Source organism: Leiobunum rupestre, chromosome 5 (assembly GCF_980474605.1).
Source record: "Leiobunum rupestre chromosome 5, qqLeiRupe1.1.hap1, whole genome shotgun sequence".
Lineage (NCBI taxonomy): Eukaryota > Metazoa > Arthropoda > Arachnida > Opiliones > Sclerosomatidae > Leiobunum > Leiobunum rupestre.
In genome coordinates, this window is record NC_143388.1 from 16,449,556 (window position 1) to 16,464,762 (window position 15,207).

At 37.4% G+C, this 15,207-nt stretch overlaps 1 long non-coding RNA gene across 1 annotated transcript in view; it reads left to right on the plus strand.

Moving 5' to 3' along the window:
• The window catches only part of LOC149943650 (uncharacterized), a 278,012-nt gene that overhangs the window by 130,457 nt on the left and 132,348 nt on the right, over window positions 1–15,207 (plus strand). The window lies entirely within an intron of this gene.

Genomic DNA, 15,207 nt, shown 5'->3' on the forward strand with positions numbered 1-15,207 from the left:
TAATGGAAAAGAACGCGGTGCAATTTAAGACAATTTTCAATATTCGCGTAAAACTTAGTTAAAGGTTAGTTCGGGTCAAATGTTATAAATTCCGTTATCTGGTATCCGTCACTGAAACCATTTGGAGTTAGAGTTTATATTGGTCGGCCAATACAGAAAGGGAAAGTATTTATACCGGCACTCGTAAATACCGACTTTTCCAAAGAACCTGGGTCCCGTGTTTTTGGTGTCTGGTAGAACTCATCTGTCCGGGTGGACGTAGAACATTTGGTCAAAGGAAAAGTTATCCTCTTTGCTGTGGTTCCCGCGTAACTGTTTAGTCTGTTTTTAGTGTGTTTAGAAATCGATATAACGCCCCACCCAGAAACGATTTCGTATATTTTTTATCACCAGATGGTCTAAGGTAGTGTGATATTCCAAAACATTTAGCTACCTAGGTGTAAACATCTTACAAGTCGAGATACGTAACTTTTGAAAGAGATTAAAATACTACTGTATTTTTATATAAGACTGAATCTTAACTTAAATTTTTTACACCTTTAACCTTTTAAGTGTATTACCATTATTAGATAATTCTATTGCATCTTTACAACAAAAACTGTTTTTTCTCAAATTGCGGTTTTAAACTGGCTTTATTAAGTACGAGCACGAGGCGAAAACGAAATTAATGCGGCTAAATACGAATTAAGCCTCAAAATTGAGGTATTCAAAATCGCGCACCAAATTCTCAGATTATCACGTTACCGGAAGTTGGGTTAGATTAGTTCATGGTGCCGCTAGCGAGTGATGCTATTTTGAATTTTTTTAGCTTTATTAGTATATTTTCGCACGCTCACTAGAAAAACTTATATTCCTCTGGAGACAGCAGCGCGCGCTCGTACACTTGTAAGAGACTGTGACGTCAGAGCAACATTAAAACAAGAAGACCACGTGGCGCCTTGGATATTAGCCTAGCTGATTATTATTATTATTAACTATTTGTACAAAAAATACATTATTGCAGGAATATTTGCTGGTCTGTCCGTCCCACAAATGTCAAATCAATTACAAGAAATCAAATTATTTTTACCACTTTTCCAATATTTAACCCTGTATAGAATAGAACTTGTTGAGGTTAACGGTAATAGTGAGTGTAGGGAGCTGTTGGCTCGCGTGGCATGAAGGGCTTGCCACCACCCTCCTGCGCATTGTAACACGGCCACCTGAATTAAAGGCTTCAAAAGTCGCTTGATGACTTAGGTGGTGCCTTGGGTATTAGCCTAGCTGATTATTATTATTATCATTAGATATCATTTTTAGCGGTTACTTGTTTTAATTGTCAATTATAATATAAATCATGTACAAAGACCAGCACCTGACGGCGGCCATGCGATTGATTAATACCTATTTTAAGGCATTTATCGGTCGAGCAGCCCGCAATGGCGGCGCCCTTGAAGGAGGCTTCGAAAATGGTCACTATAAAACCCGCAGAGCTCCCGCATTTCTAGTTCAAAGCTTACAACTCGGAAATAAAAAGTATAGAAAATGAAACGAGGGGGAAGCAAAAAGGGGGAAGGAAAAATAGGGAAGGAAAAATAGGGGAAGGAAAGATAGGGGAAGGAAAAATAGGGGAAGGAAAAACGGGGGAAAGAAAAACGGGGGAAAGAAGGAATCGAAGGAAAGTATTGGGTCATTGAGACAAAATCAACGAGCAGCAATATTCTCACGCTCGACTTCTCCTCGATGCAGGCGAGCTTTGAAGGGAAGCCGTCCTTTGGCCTCCCCATCAACCAGGGGCCCTCAGTCGAAAGAAGAAAATCAGGGTTGGTGGTGGGGGCCAGATTGCGAGAGGAGGCAAGAAGTCTACACTCAGCGGAAAAAAAGGGAGCAAAGACTTTTTAAGTTTCTCCTCTTATCAGGTCGATAGAAGAGGGGGAAACATCACGAAAATTAGCTCATATCTCCCCTCCCCCCACTTATTAGCTAATTTGCTCGAGTGCTGATGGAAATTGCGGTTTCTAAGTACTGGCATTATATAAGTACTTTTTTGACTGGATAGTATAATGATTGTCTTTTAGTGTCTCGCTATTTACTTTTGAAATATTATAGCGTGGTTTTGCAGAACACGTTGGCCCACCACCAGGATATTTGCGCGGCGGGAAAAAAACCTTAAGGAAAACTGGCAGAAGAACTCATAGGCCTTTAAAAACTGGTTTTTACTAGAGCAAAATCGCCAAGATGGTGTTGACGCAAAAATATTGAGTTAGGCCTAACTGGAATTGTTCCGCTTTCTAATGAAAAGTAGATTTGTTTCGCGCCTAAAGCGTGGCTTTCAACAGGGCACACAAGCTACGTAGGTGAGCATTGAATCAAAAATATTATATTAAGGCTGGTTTTCATTAGGGTAAAAACGCTACGACGGTGAGAGTATTAGGCCTAACGGTAAGTTGTGACGATTTAGTCCTAGGGAGAACCAGTTTTTAGGCCTAACGGTTATGGTTTTTTTCGTCGACGCTCGCTGTCCTGACGTTTTAGTCTTAGTGAAAACTAACCTTTAGAAGTAGATTTGTTTGGCGCTTAACACTAGAGCAAAAAAAGGTACGACGGCGAACGTCGATGCAAAAAAATTCGTAAGGCTTAGTACCATATGAATCGTATTTTGTCGGAAAACTAATTAAATTTAAATGGAAATTCGTTACACTAGGCTTTTTAATCTTCAGATCAACTTAAAGATAAATAAATTAAGTTGTAGACCTTCATGCTAATATAGTATAAAAGAAATGGAACACCGTCATTTTTTGCATGAATAAAAACACTTTTTAATTACAATATAAAACTTATTTACATTACAAACTCGATTAGTTTCGGGGTGACTATCACCCCATTGTCAAGAGTAGGAAGATACTTAAAATATTTAAAGCAAGTGTCGGCTCCACCAGAAGTATTTTTTTTACAACAGATGTCGCTAGCGTCGAAATAAAAACCAAATAATTAAGCTACATTTTGCCTGAAAGGTGGGATATAAAATTACCCTTCGCGTTGATTGGCTCGTTTTCCTTTAGACTGCTCTCGAGCGCTCTAGATCGCCCTGATCAACATTTTATGTTCCATTAGCCTGCTCGGATCTGCTCCGATAAAGTTTCGCGTGTTCCATTTCCTGCTCTTGAGTGTTCCGAGATCGCCTAAACCGATCTGCCGATTTCGACAGATCAACGGATTGAGATCGAGATCGGAGCAAATTTTTGCGTGTTCCTTTTAGATTTTTTGGCAAAATGGCAGACCAAGACGCGAATATTCAAATTACTAGCAGACGCAAAACCACAAAGCGCGGGAATATGTTCATGGAATGTTCCATTTGCGGTTTTACTTTAGTCGATTGGGGCGAGATTTATGACGTCAGAGACAGATTCGGAGCGAATCTCGAACAATCAAATGGAAAACGTTATTAAATTATAGTATTTTTAACAATAGATTTTATAAGGTATATATATTTTAGATTTAAGTCCACTAAGTTTAGTAAAAGTTATCTAATTATAATACGACGTTACTGTTTCGTAATTTTGAATTTTAGCTTCCTATGCCATTAATAGATGGCACCACGCTCTCCAGTAAAATAGTATTTTCGCAAAATGGGATAGATTCATTGTGATCTCTGATAACAAGGGCCTGGTCATAATATAGTTGGCAATGATAGAGCCGACACTTGCTTTAAATCATTTCAATTATGAAATTCCAAATCCATTTTAAGAAAAAATTTCAAAATATATTTAATAAATTTTCAAGTCAACTTAAAATACCCACTATATCTAAGGCAGCTAAGCTACAAAAACCAAGAATTACTGTTTTTAATATCATTATCTAAAACCTAAAAATCCATTTTTAATAAAAATTAAAACCCAGAAATCCACTTTTAATAAAAAAATTAAAACCCAGAAATTCACTTTTAATAAGATTTAAAACCCAGAAATCCACTTTTAATCAAAATTAAAACCCAGAAATCCACTTTTAATAAAAATTAAAACCCAGAAATTCACTTTTAATAAGATTTAAAACCCAGAAATCCACTTTTAATCAAAATTAAAACCCAGAAATCCACTTTTATTAAAAATTAAAACCCAGAAATTCACTTTTAATAAGATTTAAAACCCAGAAATCCACTTTTAATCCAAATTAAAACCAAGAAATCCACTTTTAATAAAAAATAAAACAAAGAAATTCACTTTTAATAAGAATTAAAACTCAGACATTCACTTTTATTCAAAAATAAAACCCAGAAATCCACTTTTAATAAAAATTAAAACCCAGAAATTCAAGTCAACTTAAAATACCCACTATATCTAAGCAGCTAAGCTACAAAAACCCAGAATAACTGTTTTCAATATCATTATCTAAAACCTAAAAATCCATTTTTAATAAAAATTAAAACCCAGAAATTCACTTTTAATAAAAAATTAAAACCCAGAAATTCACTTTTAATAAGATTTAAAACCCAGAAATCCACTTTTATTCAAAATTAAAACCCAGAAATCCACTTTTAATAAAAATTAAAACCCAGAAATCCACTTTTATTAAAAATTAAAACTCAGAAATCCACTTTTATTAAAAATTAAAACCCAGAAATCCACTTTTAATAAAAAATAAAACCCAGAAATCCACTTTTAATAAAAATTAAAACCCAGAAATCCACTTTTAATAAAAATTAAAACCCAGAAATCCACTTTTAATTAAAAAAAACCCAGAAATCCACTTTTAATAAAAATTAAAACTCAGAAATCCAAAATAGATAAATTACCAATCCTAAAGCTTAAATGTGAATCCTCCCACTTGCTCCTCTATGTATTAACCTAGTCAGAACCTAGTCTTTAATTTATTCCCAGGATAGACTAAGGAAAGTTCTAATTTTGGTTTATTCTTCCGATAACCCCCAGATGGCGTTATATACCCCTTTTATATCACAAAAAGCCGCTTTCTATATATCATTTTCTCTCTCTTTCGTCTAAAAATCGGTCTTTTCTTTCATATTTACCTTTGGGATGAAAGCGACCCTTTTCTCCCTACAGTCCTCAGCGCGCGCTTTATATTGTGTAGGTACACAAAACACACACGCAGAGATGTATAGATAGATCTATATAAGAAAGTGGGTTGTGCAGATTGAACGAACGAAAAGACCTCGCAGGAAAATTCGTCTTTGGGCCGAAGGAAATAGTGGTAAACACGTTTGAAGATAGAGGGAAGCACTGAGCAGCGGGCAATGTACGATTAGGGTCTCCGGCAAAACAAAGCGCGAAAGGATGCCACTATGTGGTGTATATATACACGCCATAGACGGATTGGATGCGAGAGCCGTGGAGAGAGGTAGCTCGGTGCTCGTTAGGGCTGGCTCTCCGTCGTCATGGAAACGGAGAAAAGGGGTTTTCGTCAGCCCCGACTCGCGAGACCGATCGAAAGAGTTTCCAGTCCTCCTCCCTACGCGCTACACGTGGATACCAGCCAAAAAGATTTAATTTTATCCCCGTGGCTTTTGAAGCCCGTATTCCACTTCCACCTATATTCCACTTTCGCCTATATTCCACTTGCGCCTATATTTCAGTTGCGCCTATATTTCAGTTGCGCCTATATTTCAGTTGCGCCTATATTTCAGTTGCGCCTATATTTCACTTGCGCCTATATTTCACTTGCGCCTATATTTCACTTGCGCCTATATTTCACTTGCGCCTATATTTCACTTGCGCCTATATTTCACTTGCGCCTATATTTCACTTGCGCCTATATTTCACTTGCGCCTATATTTCACTTGCGCCTAAATTCCACTTTCATCTTTACCTTTAGTATATATTCCCCTTTAGTATATATTCTCCTTTAGTATATATTCCCCTTTAGTATATATTCCCCTTTAGTATATATTCCCCTTTAGTATATATTCCCCTTTAGTATATATTCCCCTTTAGTATATATTCCCATTTAGTATATATTCCCATTTAGTATATATTCCCCTTTAGTATATATTCCCCTTTAGTATATATTCCCCTTTAGTATATATTCCCCTTTAGTATATATTCCCCTTTAGTATATATTCCCCTTTTAGCCAATATTCCCTTTAGTATATATTCCCCTTTTAGCCAATATTCCCTTTAGTATATATTCCCCTTTTAGCCAATATTCCCCTTTTAGCCAATATTCCCCTTTTAGCCAATATTCCCCTTTTAACCAATATTCCCCTTTTAGCTTGTATTCCCCTTTTAGCTTGTATTCCCCTTTTAGCTTGTATTCCCCTTTAGCTTGTATTCCCCTTTTAGCTTGTATTCCCCTTTTAGCTTGTATTCCCCTTTTAGCTTGTATTCCCCTTTTAGCTTGTATTCCCCTTTTAGCTTGTATTCCCCTTTTAGCTTGTATTCCCCTTTTAGCTTGTATTCCCCTTTTAGCTTGTATTCCCCTTTTAGCTTGTATTCCCCTTTTAGCTTGTATTCCCCTTTTAGCTTGTATTCCCCTTTTAGCTTGTATTCCCCTTTTAGCTTGTATTCCCCTTTTAGCTTGTATTCCCCTTTTAGCTTGTATTCCCCTTTTAGCTTGTATTCCCCTTTTAGCTCGTATTCCCCTTTTAGCTCGTATTCCCCTTTTAGCTTGTATTCCCCTTTTAGCTTGTATTCCCCTTTTAGCCTATATTCCCCTTTAGCCTGTATTCCCCTTTAGCCTGTATTCCCCTTTAGCCTGTATTCCCCTTTAGCCTGTATTCCCCTTTAGCCTGTATTCCCCTTTAGCCTATATTCCCCTTTAGCCTATATTCCCCTTTAGCCTATATTCCCCTTTAGCCTATATTCCCCTTTAGCCTATATTCCCCTTTAGCCTATATTCCCCTTTAGCCTATATTCCCCTTTAGCCTATATTCCCCTTTAGCCTATATTCCCCTTTAGCCTATATTCCCCTTTAGCCTATATTCCCCTTTAGCCTATATTCCCCTTTAGCCTATATTCCCCTTTAGCTTGTATTCCCCTTTTAGCTTGTATTCCCCTTTTAGCTTGTATTCCCCTTTTAGCTTGTATTCCCCTTTTAGCTTGTATTCCCCTTTTAGCTTGTATTCCCCTTTTAGCTTGTATTCCCCTTTTAGCTTGTATTCCCCTTTTAGCTTGTATTCCCCTTTTTTGCCTATATTCCCCTTTTTTGCCTATATTCCCCTTTTCGCCTATATTCCCCTTTTCGCCTATATTCCCCTTTTTGCCTATATTCCCCTTTTTTGCCTATATTCCCCTTTTTTGCCTATATTCCCCTTTTTTGCCTATGTTCCCTTTTTGGCCTATGTTCCCTTTTTGGCCTATGTTCCCTTTTTGGCCTATGTTCCCTTTTTGGCCTATGTTCCCTTTTTGGCCTATGTTCCCTTTTTGGCCTATGTTCCCTTTTTTGCCTATGTTCCCTTTTTTGCCTATGTTCCCTTTTTTGCCTATGTTCCCTTTTTTGCCTATGTTCCCTTTTTTGCCTATGTTCCCTTTTTTGCCCATATTCCCCTTTTTTGCCGATATTCCCCTTTTTTGCCGATATTCCCCTTTTTTGCCGATATTCCCCTTTTTTGCCGATATTCCCCTTTTGTCTATATTCCATTTTTGTCTATATTCCATTTTTGTCTATATTCCACGTTTTCCTGTATTCCACTTTAGTATATCTTGTTCTATTTATAGTTTGTTGCTAAATTAAATTTTAGATAAAATTTTCGGCATCCTTGTAAATCTGAAGGTAATTTTTTACAGGGTAATTTAAAGGATTGGATTTCTAGATGTATATTTACAACAGGGTAGCGGAAATCTGAGTATTTTCCAGATTCTTGGAGGTTTATATATGACACAATTCATGACGAAATTTTATAAGCGTTCTTATTGTAGGTGGAAATTTAATGGTTTTCCTGGAAGCTACTGTGTGCTCCACTGAACTAAACTTGAAATACCTGAAAGCGAACATCAAGCAAGTCTTTAAAAACTTCTATTTGGGAAAAATACTTGGAAAAAATTAAAACATTGAGTCAGTCTTATGTAAAAACACTTAAGGATTGTTATTTAAAATTTATTTTTAAAGACACGTATATCAACTTGCTGGACTCTTCTTCTTAGGTAAAGATATTAAGATATTTAAATCACTGTCTCACAAGTGGTCAATAGCGATTGCCCACTTCCGAAAACATTAGCTCCATAGTTACCATGGTAGCCAACTATAAATAGTGCCATACAGCAACCGATCAAATCCTAATTTTCGGAGGTCGATCGCGTGCCGGAAGTGGGTGATCACTTTCAATCTCTGTTTTCAAATCTAGGTTACTGAGTTCTATATAATCTTTCATTATATTAAAGCACTAGTCGGCTCTATCATTGCCACCTGTATTATGATAAGACCCTTGTTATAACAGATGGCAATGAATCTATCCGGATCTTCGCAAACACGACTTTATTGGAGATCGAGGTGCCATCTATTAATGGCAAAGGAAGCTAAGATTCAAAATAGCGAAACGATAACGTGGTCAGAGAATCATTGTAGAGTATTATAATTAGACAACTTATACACCTAAATTATATATCCCATGTTAAATATTTTGTTAAAAATTACTATAATTTAAGTTTACTAACGAGCCAACCAACGCGAGGGGTACTTTTATATCCCGCCTTTTGGGTTAAAATGCAGCCTAAGCATCTTGTTTTGATTTCGACGCTAGCGACATCTGTGGAAAAACAGCTACTTCACGTCGAGCCGACACTTGCTTTAATAATTTCACCACAACAAAATATATTATAGACTCTTACTTTCGAAATCGTAATCCTAGATTAGTGGCGAACCTTATATTCTTAATCCGTGACAAGAAGCCCCCGGTTTGTGTAGAGTTGGGGCTTGTAGCTTTAGCATATCGTATACGATGGTTGATAGAAAAAGTTGGTTGGCTGCGAGTCCTCCTGTAGTGAGTAACACGCATTTTACCTCTTGTCTAATGTCCAGCACCTAATCGAGATAAATGATTACCGGGTCTGCGGAGACCAGGGCATCCCCGCTTTCCCGGCGTGACACCATTTGGTAGCGGGTTAAAGCGCGGGGCGACCCTGGTTCGTGTCGGTGGCGGGGACTCGGGTGACGCCGGTGTCTTGGCGGCTCTCATTCTTTCAATTTGTTACTGCAGCCTGACAAGTAGATGAATCAAGCGAGAGGGAGCCGTGGAAAGCGCCACCGTCAGACTGGGGACACGTTACCGCATTAAGAAGAGAGGATGGCCATATTCCGGGCTTTTAACCTAATTTGGACGCCATTTTAGGTGACTGCCGCGGGGTGAAGTTGTGGCCCGTAAATTCGGTTTTCCCTCTCGACTCGACAATGTCTCCCGCTGCAAAAGTTCTTCCAAGAAAGGAAATTGAACACCTTGCTTCAGGGACGGAGATGACTCTGATATTGGTTGAAGCCAAAATTAACCCTTAGGTACCTGAACCAAATTAAAAATAAATTAATAAATTTTCACGCTGGATGGGATTAACTTTGGTGGGGGCTAATTTAAGTTACTCGTTTAACCTTTTTGAGGGGTAGAGGGTTTTCGGTCATTTGAACGAGAATCTATGAGACATGTTGCGTTGTACATTCTAAGGACAGTCAAGAAGTGCTTTAAGATATTCTTTACTCTGTAGCCATAATAAAAATCAGCTAATCACAAAACATACCACCTTAGGCCATAGTCATCAATGCCATTAATACAGGTGGCCAGGTTATTCTGCGTAGGTGGTGGGGGGGGGGGGGGGCTCGTGCTAACAGCTTTTTATGGAAAGAGGACAGTGAACAACTCGGGGAGGACCCCTTTAATGCTAGCCTCGAAATCAAAACAAGATTCTTACCCAAACGGTGGGACATAATAGTACCCCTCGCGTTGATTGGCTCGTTTGTAAATTTAACGATTACTTAAAGGCCTAACTATAGCATTAGTTGTCCAATTATAATACTCTACAATGAATCTCTGACGACGTTATCGTTTCGCTATTTTGAATCTTAGCTTCCTTTTGCCATTAATAGATGGCACCACGAAGATTCGAATAGAATCATTGCCATCTCTAAAAACAATGGCCTTATCATAATACAGGTGGAAATGATAGAGCTGACTGTTCCTTTAACTAGGGGACGCGAGATTTTGCAAACTCAACTAGGAAGGAGCTGTTCCGAGTTTTCACCCATTGCCACAAGCTGGGATCGAGCCCGGCTCCTTTTGCTGCGAGGCGAAAGTGCTAACCACTCCGCCACCTTAGCAAGATAGGCCGAAGTTATCTAAAAGCCCATTTTTGAGCCAGAGAAATGAATACCATTAGATTCTTCCTCACTACCGCCATCTTTATTAGGAAAAGTGAATTACCTTATTTAACCGTCTTTGAGATGTTTTTACCAGAGATACGTTTACATTACGTAGCAAATTCCTCTAGACTGCACGCTAACAAAAATGTCAGCGGTGTATTAGCGCATTCCCTTCGACTCGTGAAATGACGATGTTGCTAATTAGACGATAGAGGTGCGGTAACTTTAATTACCATTTCCAGTCTTAATCTACCACTTGGCCCATTAGGCTAAGTACCTCCCACCAAGTCCCCTCACCCCCCATCCGAGGGAGGATTGGCATGATGAAAGCGTGTTAATCTTGCCGAAATTAACTCTTGCAGGTAAAATAATGTTTGCGGGGGAATGTTGCCTTCGATGGTAATCTTTTACTGACGTTCTTTAATACGCCATAACGGCGGATGGTGATGCTTTTGTCAAAATGGAGTAAGATTTGTTTCGTAGTCACCATTTACGGGGAACCTCTGATATAATAGACTCGATACGTAACGTAGCTGTTTCTAGGGTGGCTCTGGAATGCGTTTTCCGCGGGGTATTTCATTTTCATTTGGGCCTTCCAAGTATTTGTAGTCTAAAGGACTCGTAAAAATGCTAATGTTTGCAAACTCGGCCCATATTTAATGCTCACCTGGGGGAGCATTAAGCCGAATTTAGTCCCAAAGTTTGGAGTCTACCCGAAGCAGACCCTCAAATGAGAAGAGAATTACCGACAGAGCCACGCTGCGGCGGGCTTTTCGTTTTTATTGCCCTTTCAATCTTTCTAAGTCGGAGCTTAACCCGAAATTTTTTTTATCCGGAGTAGAAGTTTGCTCGTCTAAGACCTTATTAGAGAATTGAACTTTCCAAGACTTGGTTTTTAATTTTACTTCATATTGAATAATTCCGTTTATTTAATTTAGAAAATTAGGTACTTATTATTATTATTATTATTTAATCCTGAAACCTAAAACCCAACTCTGACTAACCGAAGGTTAACTCATTAGCAAATCAAACCTTCAAACGATATCGAGTTTATGCACGTATTTAATAACTTCAACGTGTTCCAATTATGATTAATTGGAAACAGGCAAATTTCTCGATAACACTTTGATTATTTTTATATTAAAATATAATTTAATATTTTTGGATCTTACAAAATGTTATATAATATTGGTGGGTCTTACAAAATATTATATAATATTGGTGGGTTTTACAAAATACAATATAATATTGGTGGATATTAAAAATTATGATATAATATTGGTGGATTTTACAAAATATATTATAATATTGGTGGATCTTAAAAAATATGATATAATATTGGTGGATGTTAAAAAATATTTTATAATATTGGTCGATGTTAAAAAATATTTTATAATATTGGTCGATGTTAAAAAATATTTTATAATATTGGTGGATGTTAAAAAATATTTTATAATATTGGTGGATCTTAAAAAAACTGATATAATATTGGTGGGTGTTAAAAAATATATTATAATATTGGTGGATCTTAAAAAATATATTATAATATTGGTGGATCTTAAAAAAAAGGATATAATATTGGTGGATGTTAAAAAATATAATATGATATGGGTGGATCTTAAAATTCATTTCAAGCGTGAAAATACGCCGGCATCTTAGGGTATAAAAGTAGGTAAATAAGCATGCTATTCCTTACAATGTAAAGCTACTGCCACGCGCAAAATCGTAATTTTGAAAACGGTCAATTCATTGAAATAATTATTTCACTATTCGATTTGAACTTCGTGTTTTATGTAGTGAGGGAGCTGTAGGTGTAGAATATTATTGATCCGGAAAATATTCAATAAATTATCAGAATCGACCCCCTGCACGTCGGCTGCACCCCGCCGAAGCTCTAGATAAAAAAGCAAGAACTGTTTTAGGTATATTGATAAATTCTCCTCTCCAAGAACAATCTGCATTCCCTTCTGCTCCCGCTAGATGGCGCTAGGGAGAAAGTCCCGCACCGAAGAAGGAACCCGCGGGTTTAACAGAAAACAAATGGCAATGTTAGGTCACGTGTTCGTTCTCCCTTAATGGAGTCGGACATTCGACTTATGGGTGGAGGGGTTCAGACGCGGAGGGGAGAGATAGAGGCTGATTTATTGGCAGGTAAGCGCTCCTCTTCGCAGGTGTCAATCCTGGTACATCTATTACGTCTGTTCGTCCCAGACTACGCGGCTACCGCCAACTAGAGGCGACTTTGTGACCCGTACGTGCCACTATAACTTATACAAGCAGTGATGGGCACCGCTCCTCTCATTGTGAGCGCTTTAGTTATTATGAGCGAAATTGAGCGGCAAAATGTGAAACGAAAATGAGCGGAGTGGCAATTTCAGCGCTCAAAAAAGGGTGAAAAGAGAGGAGCGCTTATTGTACCGCTCAACAAAGAGCGAAAATAGAGGATCGGCTATTTTACCCCTCAAAAAAGGGTGAAAAGAGAGGAGTGCTTATTTTACCCCTGAAAAAAGAGTGAAAAGAGAGGAGCGCTTATTTTACCACTCAAAAAAGAGTTAAAAGAGAGGAGCGCTTATTTTACCACTCAACAAAGAGCGAAAAGAGAGGAGCGCTGATTTTACCGCTCAGCAAAGAGCGAAAAGAGAGGAGCGCTTATTTTTCTACTCAAAAAAGGGTGAAAAAAGAGGAGCGCTTATTTTACCGCTCAACAAAGAGCGAAAAGAGAGGAGCGCTTCTTTTTCTACTCAAAAAAGGGCGAAAAGAGAGGAGCGCTTATTTTACCGCTCAACAAAGAGCGAAAAGAGAGGAGCGCTTCTTTTTCTACTCAAAAAAGGGCGAAAAGAGAGGAGCGCTTATTTTACTGCGCAACAATGAGCAAAAAGAAAGGAGCGCTTATTTTACCGCTCAAATAAGAGCGAGAAGAGAGGAGCGCTTATTTTACCGCTCAAATAAGAGCGAGAAGAGAGGAGCGCTGATTTTACCGCTCAAATAAGAGCGAGAAGAGAGGAGCGCTTATTTTACCGCTCAAAAATGCTCGAGCGTGAGCGGATATTAGCCTAGCGAGTGTGAGCTGTGAGTGAGCTGAGCGGCTCTCTGACGAAAATGCCCAACACTATAATACAAGGGGTCGTCTAGAGAGTTGATTTATTACTCGACTTACATATTGAGACCCGTGATACTCCACTCCCTCTTGCTTTTTACCTACTACTCTGTGACTCCATTATGGAAATTGATTCAAACTTTGGGCAATGTGGCGTACCGTTTGCTTTCACTCGAAAATGTGACTTGGAGGGTAAACCACTGATACCTTATCAAAGTCAGACCCTGAGTGGTATACCAAGATATAATATTCTAAAAATATCAGTCGTGTTTGGTGTCTAGGGGTTCGGATAACTTAAGGAAATTGTTTAAATTTCACGTCTGACTTTTAAAAGTTAAGATGCGTGGGGTTTGTAAAGGTTCTATATGATAATCGAAAATGTTTTTTTTTATCTTTTCAATTTCAACAAGTTGACTGTAAAAATTTACTAACTAATAATCATGGATTTAACGCGGCTAATATTGATCTATCAGTTTATTGACGTAATTTTATATTCAAATTCCAAAGAGGATGTAAATATTTTCGGAAACTCCGTAGATTATCAACCACCCGCTATTGAACTATTAAATACTTAGATATCCATTGCAAAACGACCCAGATTGCCTAATGAATAGAGATACAAATAAAGGTACATTTCAATATTCCTAGTGAACTATATATTTATTCCATTACTGGTTTTCTTTATTTCGAATGAGTTTAATGATTTGTGGATGTCATTAAATTTTTTTCCTAGATAGATTTCCAATTCTTTTATATTATTACAATTGGTTTTGCATTTGGATTTGCTTTTGGTAGCTTGATGTGATGTGTGTATTCTTAACACGCTCTGGACTTTGTTTGGTTTTTTTCTCGCGTGTATTCGCCAAGTTCTGCGTTTAATATTTGTCGTGACTCTCCCGCATTAGGATATTTGATAATCTAGCTGACCCAGAATTCGCTCATCTACATTACTTTATTTTCTTACGAATCGCGTACCGCATAAGAAACATTTCTAAGTTTGTTTTCGAGATAGCTGATATTTTATTAACTGCGTCTCATCTCGTATTCGCTCTACTACGAACTACTACATAAAATAAAGCCTAATTTCGCTTTCATTAACAACTAAAATTTATTATTTTAATAAATGAATTAGCAGAATAATTCGGTAAAATATTGAAACGAATAACCGTCTCGATATTCGTTTAACACCTCTTTTGGTATTTGATCGAATATCGAATAACATTTCTATTATTAGGTCTTAATTATTCCGTGAATATTCGGTAAATGTTCAGAAATATTCGGGGAATATTCGAGGAATATTCGGTATATGTTCGGAAATATTCGGCATATTTTCGGGGAATATTCGGTATATGTTCGGAAATATTCGGGGAATATTTTGGGATTATTCGGTAATATTCGCCAAATATTCGGTAAATAATTGGGGAATATTCGGCATATGTTTGGAAAATATTCGGGGAATATTTTGGGAATATTCGGTAAATATTCGGTAAATATTTGGAGAATATTCGGTAAATATTTGGAGAATATTCGGTAAATATTTGGAGAATATTCGGTAAATATTTGGAGAATATTCGGTAAATATTTGGAGAATATTCGGTTAATATTTGGAGAATATTCGGTTAATATTTGGAGAATATTCGGTTAATATTTGGAGAATATTCGGTTAATATTTGGAGAATATTCGGTTAATATTTGGAGAATATTCGGTTAATATTTGGAGAATATTCGGTTAATATTTGGAGAATATTCGGTTAATATTTGGAGAATATTCGGTAAATATTTGGAGAATATTCGGTAAATATTTGGAGAATATTCGGTTAATATTTGGAGAATAT